This window comes from Nerophis lumbriciformis, linkage group LG36 (genome assembly GCF_033978685.3).
Source record: "Nerophis lumbriciformis linkage group LG36, RoL_Nlum_v2.1, whole genome shotgun sequence".
In the NCBI taxonomy this organism is placed as follows: Eukaryota; Metazoa; Chordata; class Actinopteri; order Syngnathiformes; family Syngnathidae; genus Nerophis; species Nerophis lumbriciformis.
The window spans coordinates 769,004-785,025 of NC_084583.2; the positions used below are offsets into that span (position 1 = coordinate 769,004).

Here is a 16,022-nt window from a genome sequence, read left to right on the forward strand (position 1 = left end):
TGCAAACCAGTAATTATAGTGTGCAAATGATGTTTTGTTGTGGAGTGTCAGTGCTGTCTAGAGCTTGGCAGAGTAACCGTGTAATACTCTTCCATATCAGTAGGTGGCAGCCGGTAGCTAATTGCTTTGTAGATGTGGGAAACAGCGGGAGGCAGTGTGCAGGTAAAAAGGTATCTAATGCTTAAACCACAAATTAAAAAAAGGTGAGCGCCCCTAAGAAAAGGCATTGAAGCTTAGGAAAGGCTATGCAGAACGAAACTAAAACTGAACTGGCTACAAAGTAAACAAAAACAGGATGCTGGACAACAGCAAAGACTGACTGTGGAGCAAAGACAATGTACATGATATGACAATCAACAATGCCCCCACAAAGAAGGATAAAAACAACTCACATATTCTTGATTGCTAAAACAAAGTAGATGCGGGAAATATCGCTCAAAGGAAGACATGAAACTGCTACAGGAAAATATCAAAAATAAGAGAAAAAGCCACCAAAATAGGAGTGCATGACAAGAAGTAAAACAGTACACACAGGAAAACAGCAAAAAAGTCCAAATAAGTCAGGGTGTAATGTGACAGGTGATGACAGTAGACCTACTTTGAGACAAGAGCTATAGTGATGCATGGTTGGTTATGATTTAAAGTCATATCCAACAATTGCGACAACGACTTTTTACTGTCAACTGAAATTCGTTTTTTAATGATTTCTGCTGGTGGTGTGCCTCCGCATTTTTTCAACGCAAAAAATGTGCCTTGGCTCAAAAAAGGTTGAAAAACACTGACATAGATGACGTACTACATATAATAAGAACATATACAGTATTGTCAATGTCAATGTAACTGTCAATACAAATCTCCTTATTTAAAAGCTAATAATAACTAGAGGAGGAATGCTCCAATGCTGAAGTTGAAGTGAAATGCTGACAGAATGTAGTGTGAATGTAAGAATAGTTTGAATGTTGGAATGGTTTGAATGTTGAAGAGTTGGAATTTCCAGGAAAACCGGAATTGGGTTTGGAACTTGGGAATGTGTTGGTTTGAATGTCCAGGATGAGTGGAATCCAATCCAATCCAATCCACTTTATTTATATAGCACATTTAAACAACAAAATGTTTCCAAAGTGCTGCACAACAAGAATAATAAAAACAATATTCAAATATTATCCTTAGCTCCACCGATGACTGAATAAAAACAAAAAATAAATATATATAAAACAAAACAATATAAAATAAATATGATTAAAAATGATTTTAAAGGGTAAAACCAATTAAAATAGTAAATAGAAATCAACATTTTTTAACAGAGGACCACACAACTCACGTAGTGTTAAAAGCCAAAGAATAAAAGTGGGATGTTGGAATGGTTTGAATAGGTTGAAAAATGTGGGAATTGTGCAACTTGGAGAAATGTCCTATTCATTTCAATGGGAACTTCCTGGAAATTTGGGAAAAGCTCTTAAACGATTAAGAGCATAAAAGTCCTGAATGAGCTGAATTGGTTGGTGTTGAAATTTTTCAAATCGGTCAAGAAATGTTGAAGTAGTAACATGTTGGCGGTATAGCTTGGTTGGTAGAGTGGCCGTGCCAGCAACTTGAGGGTTCCAGGTTCGATCCCCGCTTCCGCCATCCTAGTCACTGCCGTTGTGTCCTTGAGCAAGACACTTTATCCACCTGCTCCCAGTGCCACCCACACTGCTTTAAATGTAAATTAGATATTGGGTTTCACTATGTCAGAAGCGCTTTGAGTCACTAGAGAATAGCGCTATATAAATATAATTCACTTCACTTCACTTGAATTGAGAAATGGTATTATGGAATTCCTAGAATTTCGGGAAAACCGGGAATTTTTCCAATTCAAAAAAACAACTTTATTTTTTGTCCTGATTTGGAGGAATGCTTTGACGGTGGAACGGTTGAAGTGGGTTGAAAAATGTGGGAGGGGTCGTCGCCAGAGAAAAGGATGGAAGTAGGAGTTTGGAAAACCAGGAATTCTATAAAATCCTGGATTTTTTTTTTAACTTGGAAAAAAGGGTATTTTGAATTTCCAGGATGGTGCAATGTGTTGAAGGTAGATTGGTTTGAATCGGTTGAAAAATGTGGGAATGGTAGAAGTTTGAAAAATGGCCATTTCATTTTGAATGGGGAAAAATGTCCCGGAAAACCTGGAATTCTGGGAAATCTGGGAATTTTTGGACTTTGTCAAGGGAAAGCCCGCGATTCCCGAATAGGCTGAACAGTTTGAAGTTGGAACGCTTTGAATCGGGTGAAAAATGTGGAAGGTAGAGCGCACCAAAATCTGGGGAAGAAAAAGAACAAGAAAAACCATATGTAGCATTCACACAATAAATATATGAATTTTGGTGTAGAAAACCTTATGTATTATTATTAATTATTATTATTATTATTATAACCTTATGTAATCCCACCAACACGTCTTCCTATGAGGAAGCAGTGCCTGGGGAATCTGTGGTGGGCTCTTCTATTTCTGGGGCTGAGGTTGCTGAGGTAGTTAAAAAGCTCCTCGGTTGCAAGGCCCCGGGAGTGGATGAGATCCGCCCGGAGTTCCTCAAGGCTCTGGATGCTGTGGGGCTGTCTTGGTTGACAAGACTCTGCAGCATCGTGTGGACATCGGGGGCGGTACCTCTGGATTGGCAGACCGGGGTGGTGGTTCCTCTCTTTAAGAAGGGGAACCGGAGGGTGTGTTCTAACTATCGTGGGATCACACTCCTCAGCCTTCCCGGTAAGGTCTATTCAGGTGTACTGGAGAGGAGGCTACGCCGGATAGTCGAACCTCGGATTCAGGAGGAACAGTGTGGTTTTCGTCCTGGTCGTGGAACTGTGGACCAGCTCTATACTCTCGGCAGGGTCCTTGAGGGTGCATGGGAGTTTGCCCAACCAGTCTACATGTGCTTTGTGGACTTGGAGAAGGCATTCGACCGTGTCCCTTGGAAAGTCCTGTGGGGAGTGCTCAGAGAGTATGGGGTATCGGACTGTCTGATTTTGGCGGTCCGCTCCCTGTATGATCAGTGTCAGAGCTTGGGCCGCATTGCCGGCAGTAAGTCGGACACGTTTCCAGTGAGGGTTGGACTCCGCCAAGGCTGCCCTTTGTCACCGATTCTGTTCATTACTTTTATGGACAGAATTTCTAGGCGCAGTCAAGGCGTTGGAGGGATCCGGTTTGGTGGCTGCAGGATTAGGTCTCTGCTTTTTGCAGATGATGTGGTCCTGATGGCTTCATCTGGCCAGGATCTTCAGCTCTCGCTGGATTGGTTCGCAGCCGAGTGTGAAGCGACTGGGATGAGAATCAGCACCTCCAAGTCCGAGTCCATGGTTCTTGCCCGGAAAAGGGTGGCGTGCCATCTCCGGGTTGGGGAGGAGACCCTGCCCCAAGTGGAGGAGTTCAAGTACCTCGGAGTCTTGTTCATGAGTGAGGGAAGAGTGGATCGTGAGATTGACAGGCGGATCGGTGCGGCATCTTCAGTAATGCGAACGCTGTATCGATCCGTTGTGGTGAAGAAGGAGCTGAGCCGGAAGGCAAAGCTCTCAATTTACCGGTCGATCTACGTTCCCATCCTCACCTATGGTCATGAGCATTGGGTTATGACCGAAAGGACAAGATCACAGGTACAAGCGGCCGAAATGAGTTTCCTCCGCCGGGTGGCAGGGCTCTCCCTTAGAGATAGGGTGAGAAGCTCTGTCATCTGGGGGGAGCTCAAAGTAAAGCCGCTGCTCCTCCACATGGAGAGGAGCCATATGAGGTGGTTCGGGCATCTGGTCAGGATGCCACCCGATCGCCTCCCTCTGGAGGTGTTTAGGGCACGTCCGACCGGTAGGAGGCCACGGGGAAGACCCAGGACACGTTGGGAAGACTATGTCTCCCGGCTGGCCTGGGAATGCCTTGGGATCCCCGGGGAAGAGCTGGACGAAGTGGCTGGGGAGAGGAAGTCTGGGCTTCCCTGCTTAGGCTGCTGCCCCCGCGACCCGACCTTGGATAAGCGGAAGAAAATGGATGGATGGATGTAATTCCCAAGGTTTCTCATTGTCATCCCATTGTTGAGTTTTTTCTTGCCCTGATGTGGGATCTGAGCCGAGGATGTCGTTGTGGCTTCTGCAGCCCTTTGAGACACTCGTGATTTAGGGCTATATAAGTAAACATTGATTGATTGATTGATTGATTGATTGATTATGTGTAAATGTTTTGAGCATTCACACAATTACGATTGGAACCACAATTGCAGACATTTTAAGCACTATGAGAGCCTGGCTAATCTTCAAAGATTGTCTTGCTTTGCTTCAATGTTTCCGGGTCTTCTTTTAACTAGTGTAGTGTAGTGGAGTGGAGTGGCATTAGCTGGATTTGGTTGTTATGGCAGCCAAGGCGACAGATGGCTGCTCCACCAAGCCGTGTGCAATCTGTGCACACATTTCAAAACATAACTGTCATGGCTGCTGTTAAGACAGTACGACTTAGCAAGTGGAATGATAATGTTTACATGTTATGTTTTGCGACATGCTAATCGGTGCCACTGTTGATAGCGGGTGATGGTTATTATTAAGGCTACATTGAAAAGAGACATTTAGAAATTAAAATATAAAGGTGTAATGTTATGAGAAGAAAAAAAAATCTTCCAAAAAAAAGTCTGAATCGTACAAGACTTGAGAGAATACAGGGAATATTACGATACATAAACACAATACATTTGGTAATATTAGGACTGCTGAGAATGATTACCAGTTTAATGGAGTCGTAGAATGAATGTTTTTTGTTACCAAGACAGAATCATACGGACTGAAATTGCTTTTCTTCTAAGATTACCGTATTTTTCGGACTGTAAGGCGCACTTAAAATCCTTTCATTTTCTCAAAACTCAACGGTGCGCCTAATGTACGGAATAGTTTTGGTTGTGCTTACCGACCTCGAAGCTGTTTTATTTGGTACATGTTGTAATGATAAGTGTGACCAGTAGATGGCAGTCACACGTGTAGACTGAAATATGACTCAAGTAAACAACACCCAAAATTGTATATGTTCCATTGAAAATATAGAACATTACACACGGTGCTCAAAAAATCCATCAAAAGGTTTCAGTACGACTTTTGGTAAGCTATGAAGCCGCACCGCTTAATGGATTGTACTGTGCTTCAACATAGGAGTATTATTATGGTGTGTATAAGGTAAGACATATTATCTGGTGTTTTGTTTTGCAATATTATGCAAAAGCAACTTTTCTTACCTTCTGGTACCTGTTGATCTGTATTTGGGATCTGCATAAGTCCTGGAAATTTGCGCTTGTCCGCCTTTGTAGTCCGTGCCGACACCGTAGTCGATAAGCTTCTTCTTTTTTCTCTATCTTCTTGTTATGGGACATTCATCCTCCACTGTTGCCATTTCTAATATAAAGTAGTGTAAAGTTCTTTCATGAAGTAGTTATGAGAATGACTTCAGGGCTTTTTTCCCCCTGGTAATTTTGGCAATCATTTCTTGTCTGTATCTCCTTAGTATCAATCGATCAATCATCAAAAACCACAACGGCAAGGAAAAACTCCAAAAGCCCAAAATGGGGAAAACTTGGGAAGGGGCCGTAGACCCCCCACCCCCCTTCCTGGGTGGCCGGCTGCAATGGATGTCAAGTGGGTACAGTTATGGAATTATGAATTTAATGTGAGAGTCTGGTCCATTGGGAGGCTAGCAGAGGGTCGTAGGAGGTCTTCTTCCATGTCGTAAATGAGTGGTCCACCCCGAGTCCCGACTTAGAGTAGCTCGCGACTTCTCCAGATTGGTACCTCTCCAGTCATTATCCGTGGCCACCTGTAGCCTCTCCATGCAGAAGAGAAGGGCAAAAAAGAGAAGCGGCAGGTCAACTGGTCTGAAACAGAGTCTATTTAAAAGCTAGACTATTTGGATGACTTTTAAGGTGGGACTTAAATGCTTCTACTGTACTCGTTTGTGGGTTCGGACCTGAGTTGCTGTTAAATTAATAGCAAATATTACAATGCTTGTGGTGATTAAATTAATGTTTAAACCTACCAAACCTTAAGTAAAGTTATTAGATGCATGTTTTACATTGCAACTTTTACAGACCAATAAGGGACAAGGTGCTTCATAGTTTCAAAACATCACAAGATAGAAACTGAAAGTCAAAAGAAGGAAAACTTAGAAAATCTAAATACAAACCCCAAAACCAGTGAAATTGACACATTACCAATAGTAAATAAAAACAGAATACAATGATTTGCAAATTCTTTTCAACCAATATTCAATTGAATAGACTGCAAAGACAAGATACTTTACGTTCGAACTGGAAAACTTTGTTATTTTTTGCAAATATTACTGTATTCTTCGGACAATAAGTCGCAGTTTTTTTTCATAGTTTGGCCGGGCTCCAGTGCGATTTATATATGTTTTTTTCCTTCTTTATTATGCATTTTCGGCAGGTGCGACTTATACTCCGGTGCGACTTATACTCCGAAAAATACGGTAGCTCATTTGGAATTTGATGCCTGCAACATGTTTAAAAAAAGCTGGCACAAGTGGCAAAAAAGACTGAGAAAGTTGAAGAATGCTCATCAAAAAATTATTTGGAACATCCCACAGGTGAACAGGCTAATTGGGAACAGGTGGGTGCCTTGATTGGGTATAAAAGCAGCTTCCATGAAATGCTCAGCCATTCACAAACAAGGATGGGGCTAGGGTCACCACTTTGTCAACAAAAGCGTGAGCAAATTGTCCAACAGTTTAAGAACAACATTTCTCAACGAGCTATTGCAAGGAATTCGAGGATTTCACCATCTACGGTCCGTAATATCATCAAAAGATTCAGAGAATCTGGAGAAATCACTGCACGTAAGGGGCAAGCCCGTGACTTTCGATCCCTCAGGCGATACTGCATCAAAAAGCGACATCAGTGTGTAAAGGATGTCACCACATGGGCTCAGAAGCACTTCAGAAAACCACTGTCAGTAACTACAGTTGGTCGCTACATCTGTAAGTGCAAGTTAAAACTCTACTATGCAAAGCAAAAGCCATTTATCAACAACACCCAGAAACGCCGCCAGCTTCTTAGATGGACTGATGCAAAGTGTTTTGTGGTCTGACGAGTCCACATTTCAAATTGTTTTTGGAAACTGTGGACGTCGTGTCCTCCGGACCAAAAAGGAAAAAATCCATCCGGATTGTTATGGGCGCAAAGTTGAAAAGCCGGCATCTGTGATGGTATGGGGGTGTATTAGTGCCCAAGGCATGGGTAACTTACACATCTGTGAAGGCACCATTAATGCTGAAAGGTACATACAGGTTTTGGAGCAACATATGTTGCCATCCAAGCAAGGTCGTTTTCATGGACGCCCCTGCTTATTTCAGCAAGACAATGCCAAGCCACATTCTGCACATGTTACAACAGCGTGGATTCGTACTAAAAGAGTGTAGTCCAGACCTGTCTCCCATTGAAAATGTGTGGCGCATTATGAAGCGTAAAATATGACAACGGAGACCGCGGACTGTTGAACAACTTAAGCTGTACATCAAGCAAGAATGGGAAAAAATTCCGCCTGAAAAGCTTCAAAAATGTGTCTCCTCAGTTCCCAAACGTTAACTGAGTGTTGTTAAAAGGAAAGGCCATGTAACACAGTGGTAACATGCCCCTGTGACAACTTTTTTGCAATGTAATTCTAAGTCAATGATTATTTGCAAAAAAAGTTTTTCAGTTGGAAAATTAAATATCTTGTCTTTGCAGTCTATTCAATTGAATATAAGTTGAAAAGGATTTGCAAATCATTGTATTCTGTTTTTATTTACCGTTTACACAACGTGCCAACTTCACTGCTTTTGGGTTTTGTTATTGCATCAGCATGTTTTGATTGATACTTTATATTTTATCACAGTAGGTACATCAAAAGTAGCCATCCATATCAGGGTTGTAAGGTAACCAAAATAATATATGATACAATAATGCAAAACTCACATTATTAGCTTTCTGTAGGCAGAATTTGTGACACAGGCCTTGTATCGGATCCAATTAGATGGAGCATCTACTCAATGAAGTGAGTATCGCTGGATCTTAACCTGACTTCAGGGTCAGGACACACATTTCACCCCCCTACGATCCTCCTGAGCGTCCACTGGCTTATTTGGCACGAGGCTTCTTGGGGTAAATCCGCCGTTGGATTGACGGAGGATCTTCACACTTCTTCAGCCAGGGATTGATTAATACGTGTGGTGGATTTCGACGCCTTGACAGTCACGGATAATGAAAAGGTGGATGAAAGCTAACGTTGGCCTCCATTCAGGAAAGGCTTTGGATCTCTTTTAAGCAGGTTAGACGCTGGAATGCAATCTGAGAAGTGAAGACAGTTACAGATGAGACAATTCCAGAAACCTGAAAGTAAATCTTTCAATTATTTGTGTAAAACCCTACACTTTGCATAAATGTTGTTATGCAAAGGAAGCCTTTTCCTGGTTTAGTGCACCGGTTTCCACATGAGGCGTTACGTCCACAGTCAGCCCAAAAAACACTGTCTCTTCTAAGAATGTATGAAATGAATTATGAATTCTTAAAGGGGAACATTATCACAATTTCAGAAGGGTTAAAACCATTAAAAATCAGTTCCCAGTGGCTTATTTTATTTTTCGAAGTTTTTTTCAAAATTTTACCCATCACGCAATATCCCTAAAAAAGCTTCAAAGTGCCTGATTTTAACCATCGTTATATACACCCGTCCATTTTCCTGTGACGTCACATAGTGAAGCCAACTCAAACAAACATGGCGCATAGAACAGCAAGCTATAGCGACATTAGCTCGGATTCAGACTCGGATTTCAGCGGTTTAAGCGATTCAACAGATTACGCATGTATTGAAACGGATGGTTGTAGTGTGGAGGCAGGTAGCGAAAACGAAATTGAAGAAGAAACTGAAGCTATTGAGCCATATCGGGTTGAACCGTATGCAAGCGAAACTGACACGACAGCCAGCGACACGGGAGAAAGCGAGGACGAATTCTAACCAACGATTGGTATGTGTTTGTTTTGGCATTAAAGGAAACTAACAACTATGAACTAGGTTTACAGCATATGAAATACATTTGGCAACAACATGCACTTTGAGAGTGCAGACAGCCCAATTTTCATCAATTAATATATTCTGTAGACATACCCTCATGTCAGCAGGCCAGGGAAGCTAGGGTCAATATTCTTCTCTTGATCATCTTCGGTGGCATAAGGGACGGTGTGAGCCAAGACATCCAGGGGGTTTAGCTCGCTCGTCTGCGGGAACAAACTGCCGCCATTGCTTGCCGTTCTACAGAGAGCCTTTGTCCCTGAATTGCTCACACACTCCGACAGATTCAATGGGGGTCTGGCGGCAGATCTCTTTGACTTTATTGTTGGAAATGCATCTGCTTTGAGTGTCGCAGGATATCCACACATTCTTGCCATCTCTGTCATAGCATAGCCTTCGTCGGTAAAGTGTGCAGAACAAACGTCCAATTTCTTGCCACTTTCGCATCTTTGGGCCACTGGTGCAACTTGAATCCGTCCCTGTTGGTGTTGTTACACCCTCCGACAACACACCGACGAGGCATGATGTCTCCAAGGTACGGAAAACAGTCGAAAAAACGGAAAATAACAGAGCTGATTTGACTCTGTGTTTGAGAAAACGTCGGATTGCTTCCCGATGTGACGTCACAGAGCGAATAATAGAAAGGCGTTTAATTCGCCAAAATTCACCCATTTAGAGTTCGGAAATCGGTTAAAAAAATATATGGTCTTTTTTCTGTAACATCAAGGTATATATTGACGCTTACATAGGTCTGGTGATAATGTTCCCCTTGAAGAGATGGTTTGATGTCAATAAATTATCATTAAATGTAAAAAAAACAAAGTTCATGATTTTTTGTAAGAGGAAAAGGGAGGAAACAATCAAACAATCAATAGATGGAATTGATATTGAAAGGGTCTCTGAACTTAGATTTTTAGGAGGGATACTGGATGACGGTCTGACATGGAAATCTCATATTGCACATGTACGGAAAAAGATGTCTAACAGTATTTTTATATTAAATGAGGTAAAATATGTGTTAGATTATAAGGCAATGCGTATATTGTATTGTGCACTTATATTGCCATATATCAGCTACTGTGTGGAAGTGTGGGGGAACACATATAAGAGTAACATAAAGGCATTGTATCAACTACAGAAAAGATCTATAAGGATTATTCATAAAGTAGATTACTTAGAACACACTAACATATTATTTATCAATTCGGGTTTATTGAAATTACAGGAGCTAGTAAAGTTACACACATTATGTGTCATGTTTAAGGCTAAAAGTACAACATTACCAGCATATTTACAAAAAATGTTTGTCATCACTTCTGAGAATGAAGAGCATAGAAGAAAAGGTCATTTCCAACATCAGTATTCAAGGACAACTTTAAAACAAATTGTAGATAAATTGTAAAAATGTATTCCAATTGAAAAAAATATATAAAGACAGAACAATACGATCATACGGACAGCCATAAGTGTTTACATTTTGCTTTATATTTATTATTTTACTTATTTTTTGCCTGGTTTTGTATTTGTTTTGTATCATCCCGTGAGGTGTATATTACTCTTTTTTGTTTGTTTGTTTGTTCGGTTTGTATTTCATGAAGTTTTGCACTTGTTGTGTTTTTTTGTATGTTTTTTTTTTTGTTTGTTTTCGTTATATTTGGATGTAATTGTTGGTTTATATGATATTAAGTAAGACTACGTATTGAAGGGGGCAGGAAAATATAAGATTTTTCTTCATCCTGCTCCTTCTCAGGCATTGGTGTGTAAATGTATAATTGAATAATTGTGGTATAATTGTCTATTGATCAAAGATGCACATCAATGAAGGAGATACATAAAAAATGAAATGAATGTTTTCACCCATGGGAAAGCATTTATTTTCCACAACAGAAAAGTGTTCCAATGAATTGATGCGTGGGGGATTTACATCTAGCTTTAAATGCTGTTTTGCTCTTCCTAGTTGTGCCCATGTACAGGGTTACTTATAGTCTCTCAATCCCTTTACGGTTAAGCCGGTGCCGTTTTAGACCCTAACTTAATATAGATGGTCAACATTGGTCCTCCAAGGGATTTCTGGGTTGTCCCACCACATTACTTTGCAGCCCTGAGGCATTACCAGGTCTTAGTGAACGCAGTCCTTCAGCACGTTAAACTTAGACTTTCATCTAGTAAAATCTGTCTGATGCTGAGACTGTCAGTGCATTATTGGTGGTGAATTGTGTGAGGTGTTTGCAGCAATAAGACCACTTTCTGATTACACGTCTTTGGACTTTTGTTAGCCTTTTCCCCAGCAGTCACTGTTGCTGTTGAGACGGTTGCGTGGAGGTGTGCGTTAAATGCAGTGGCGGGCCGTGCGTTTCTCACCTAGGCCTTCAGTGGTGTCCTACTTAGTCCGACTTCACCGTAATTGATGTCACCACATGGACACGAATGGAGATACTCTACAGCATGGGTGTCCAACTCTGGCCCGCCGTGTAATTTCATTTGGCCCTTGAGGCAATATCAAATTAACATTAGAGCTGGCCCGCCGGTATTATACAGCGGCAGTGCCGCTGTAACACTGCATTCACCGCTAATACTCATACTTGTCAACCCTCCCAATTTTCAGTGTCCCTCTCGAAAGTCTCCCAGGGCAACAATTCTCCCGAATTTCTCCCGATATCATACTTGCCAACCTTGAGACCTCCGATTTCGGGAGGTGGTGGTGTGGGGGGGGGGCGTGATTGAGGGCGGGGGCGTGGTTAGGCCTACTCAGTGGCCTAGTGGTTAGAGTGTCCGCCCTGAGATCGGTAGGTTGTGGGTTCAAACCCCGGCCGAGTCATACCAAAGACTATAAAAATGGGACCCATTACCTCCCTGCTTGGCACTCAGTATCAAGGGTTGGAATTGGGGGTTAAATCACCAAAAATGATTCCAGGGCGCGGCCACCGCTGCTGCCCACTGCTCCCCTCACCTCCCAGGGGTTGATCAAGGGTGATGGGTTAAATGCAGAGAATAATTTCGCCACACCTAGTGTGTGTGTGACAATCATTGGTACTTTAACTTTACTTTAACTTTTTAAGAGGGGAGGAGTATATTGACAGCTAGAATTCACCATGTCAAGTATTTCATACATATATATATATACATACATATACATATACATATATATATATATATATATATATATATAATCTACATCCTGAAAATATGCAAACAAAACTGTGTTTAGATAATTGATACTTCAAACTTGCATAAATAAATCTTAAGGAATATAACATAACTTGGCTTCTGAGAGCTTCAAAATGTAATGAATACAATGCTAAAGTTGTTGATAAAGAAGCAATTATTTTAATAATTAAATATGGTTATTTTAAATGAATTATTATGATAATTTAAAATTAATTATTTCCAATATGTTTATTTTAATGTATAATTCTATGGCTGGATGTATTAAGGAGTCAGAAAAAATACAAATAAAAATGCAATTAATTTTGATGTTTTTAGCAAAATATAGTAAAAATGTATTTAGTTTTGTTTTTTTAATTAATAAATATATTTATTTTTAGGTAAGATAAACATAATAATACAATTTATCTCTAGTCTGGATGATTTAGTTCTTGTCACCCTGTTGTCCTCCCGTCATGAAAAAAGGCTGTCCTCACTCAGGTCCGCATGGAGCTGGAGGGGGCGTGGCTTCCAGCTCCGGCTGAAAATCGGGAGATTTTTGGGAGAATATTTGTCCCGGGAGGTTTTCGGAGAGGCGTTGAATTTCGGGAGTCTCCCGGAAAATTCAGGAGGGTTGGCAAGTACGCCCGATATCCACCCGGACAACAATATTGGGGGCGTGCCTTAAAGGCACTGCCTTTAGCGTCCTCTACAACCTGTCGTCACGTCTGCTTTTCCTCCATACAAACAGCGTGCCGGCCCCTGTCACATGATATATGCGGCTTCTACACACACATAAGTGAATGAAATGCATACTTGATCATACTTGCCAACCCTCCCGGATTTTCCGGGAGACTCCCGAAATTCAGCGCCTCTCCCGAAAGCCTCCCGGGACAAATTTTCTCCCGAAAATCTCCCGAAATTCAGGCGGACTCAGCTAACCCACAATATAAACAGCGTACCTGCCCAATCACGTTATAACTGTAGAATGATGGACGGCGAGTTCTTGGTTTCTTATGTGGGTTTATTGTTGGGCAGTTTCATTAACGTCCTCCCAGCGCGGTAACAACACACAACAACAGCAGTCACGTTTTTGTATACCGTAAAGCAGTTCGTCTGCCGTAAACAGCAATGTTGTGACACTCTTAAACGGGACAATACTGCCATCTAGTGCATTTGATGAAAGCACTTTTGTGCGTGCCACACAGCAATGCATCATCAGAGAGGGTGTTCAGCATGGTTAGAAAAATAGTGACAGAGAAGAGAACAAGGTTGGCAAGTATGTACTTGACCACAGCCATACAGGTCACACTGAGGGTGGCCGCATAAACAACTTTACCACTGTTTCAAATATGCGCCACACTGTGAAACCACACCAAACAAGAATGACAAACACATTTCGGGAGAACATCCGCACCGTAACACTTCATAAACACAACAGAACAAATACCCAGAACCCCTTGCAGCACTAACTCTTCCGGGACGCTACAATATACACCCCCCGCTACCACCAAACCCCGCCCACCTGAGCCCCGACATTAATGAACTAGCATCCCAGAAAAGATGGCAGGTATCTGGCTTGGGCACATCAGATTAGATCAGTGTGTTGCAAACTGAGCAGTAAAAAGGCCTGAATGGTTGGTTTATTCATTGTTATTTTATTTTCAAATGTATTAGCCTGTGGAAAAAGTTAATGTTGATATTTACCTCAGAAGGCTGCAAATAGAAAAGGCATTCCATTTTTTATTTAAATTTTATTTAATATACCGTTGATGTTTTTCCTTTGTTTTTTTGAAAGTTGATTTTGCACTATTAAGCTATATAAGCGTTGCTTGTTCCATATTCAGTGTTAAAGCAAATCTGTGTAGCAAACTGAGTAATAATTAACGTTTTATTCATTCTCTTGCTACTTCAAGGCTTGAATGTTTGATTCATTCATTATTGTTATTTTATTTTGAAATGTATTATTAGCCTGTAGAAAAAGTTCATTTTGATATTTACCTCAAAAGGCTGAAAATAGAAAAGAGGTATTACATTTTTATTTAAATTGTATTTGATATGCCATTGATATTTTTGAATTATTATTATTATTATTTCAAACTCGATTTTGCATGTCACTGTAAAGTCATATAAGCCTTGCTTGTTCAATATTCAATGCAAAACTTGTTTGAGTCCCTATTAAAGGGTTAATTTGTTCAACCTTGGCCGGCGGCTTTGTTCAGTTTTAAATTTTGGCCCACTCTGTATTTGAGTTTGACACCCCTGCTCTACAGAAACAAACTTGCACTCTGCTTTGCATTGAATCCCCTCAACAGTGTACAAAACGGTCTATTTTTCTGCGTTTTTAACATTTATTAAACCCGCTTCAGCAATTAAAACATACACTATATTGCCAAAAGTATTTGGCCACCTGCCTTGACTCACATATGAGCACAGAGTGCCACCCCGTTCCTAACCCATAGGGTTCAATATGATGTCGGTCCACCTTTTGCAGCTATTACAGCTTCAACTCTTCTGGGAAGGCTGTCCACGACCATTCTTCTGGCTCGCTGGCTCTCCGTCTCTGTTCTAATTCATCCCAAAGGTGTTCTATCGGGTTCAGGTCAGGACTCTGTGCAGGCCAGTCAAGTTCATCCACACTAGACTCTGTCATCCATGTGTTTATGGACCTTGCTTTGTGCACTGGTGCACAGTCATGTTGGAAGAGGAAGAGGCCTGCTCCATACTGTTCCCACAAGGTTGGGAGCATGGAATTTTCCAAAGTGTTTTGGTATCCTGGAGCATTCAAAGTTCCTTTCGCTGGAACTAAGGGGCTAAGCCCAACTCCTGAAAAACAACCCCACACCATAGTTCCTCCTCCACCAAATTTCACACTCGGCACAATGCAGTCCGAAATGTACTGTTCTCCTGGCAACCTCCAAACCTAGACTCGTCCATCAGATTGCCAGATGGAAAAGCGTGATTCATCACTCCAGAGAAGGCGTCTCCACTGCTCTAGAGTCCAGCGGCGACGTGCTTTACACCACTGCATCCGACGCTTTGCATTGGACTTGGTGATGTATGGCTGAGATGCAGCTGCTCGGCCATGGAAACCAATTTCATGAAGCTCTCTGCGTACTGTACGTGGGCTAATTGGAAGGACACATGAGGTTTGGAGCTCTGTAGCAACTGACTATGCAGAAAGTATTTGCACTAGGGCTGGGCGATATTGACTTTTATTAATATCTCGATATTTTTAGGCCATATCGCGATATACGATATATATCTCGATATTTTGCCTTATCCTTGAATGAACACTTGATGCATATAATAGGGCGCATTAAAGGAGTCATATTATTATTATTATTTTTCTAAATTGAAAACACTTCCTTGTGGTCTACATAACATGTAATGGTGGTTCTCTGGTCAAAATGTGTGGTGCAGATGAGCTGTGATACGCTTGAATTGCTTCGTCAAGTTGGTGACACGCTCAATCATAGCAGCTTTTCCATATTTTCATGGATAAATGTCTGCCGTTTGAATATTATCCGAACATTTTTGGCTGGTGTTACAATAATTCTGCTTCAGTCTGGTGCCGACTAGCTGTGATACCCTTGAATTGCTTCGCCAAGTTAGTGACACGCTCTGTCATAGCAGCTTTTCCATATTTTCATGGATAAATGTCTGCCGTTTGAATATTATCCTAACATTCTTGGCCGGCTTTACACTATTTCTGCTTCAGTATGGGGCCGACTAGCAGTTACACGCTTGAATTGCTTCGCCAAGTTGGTGACACGCTCTGTCATAGCAGCTTTTCCATATTTTCATGAATAATTGTGTGCCGT

At 41.4% G+C, this 16,022-nt stretch overlaps 1 protein-coding gene across 1 annotated transcript in view; it reads left to right on the forward strand.

The window, feature by feature from the left end:
- The window catches only part of inppl1b (inositol polyphosphate phosphatase-like 1b), a 148,134-nt gene that overhangs the window by 17,756 nt on the left and 114,356 nt on the right, over positions 1-16,022 (forward strand). The gene's annotated exons all lie outside the window — the stretch shown is intronic.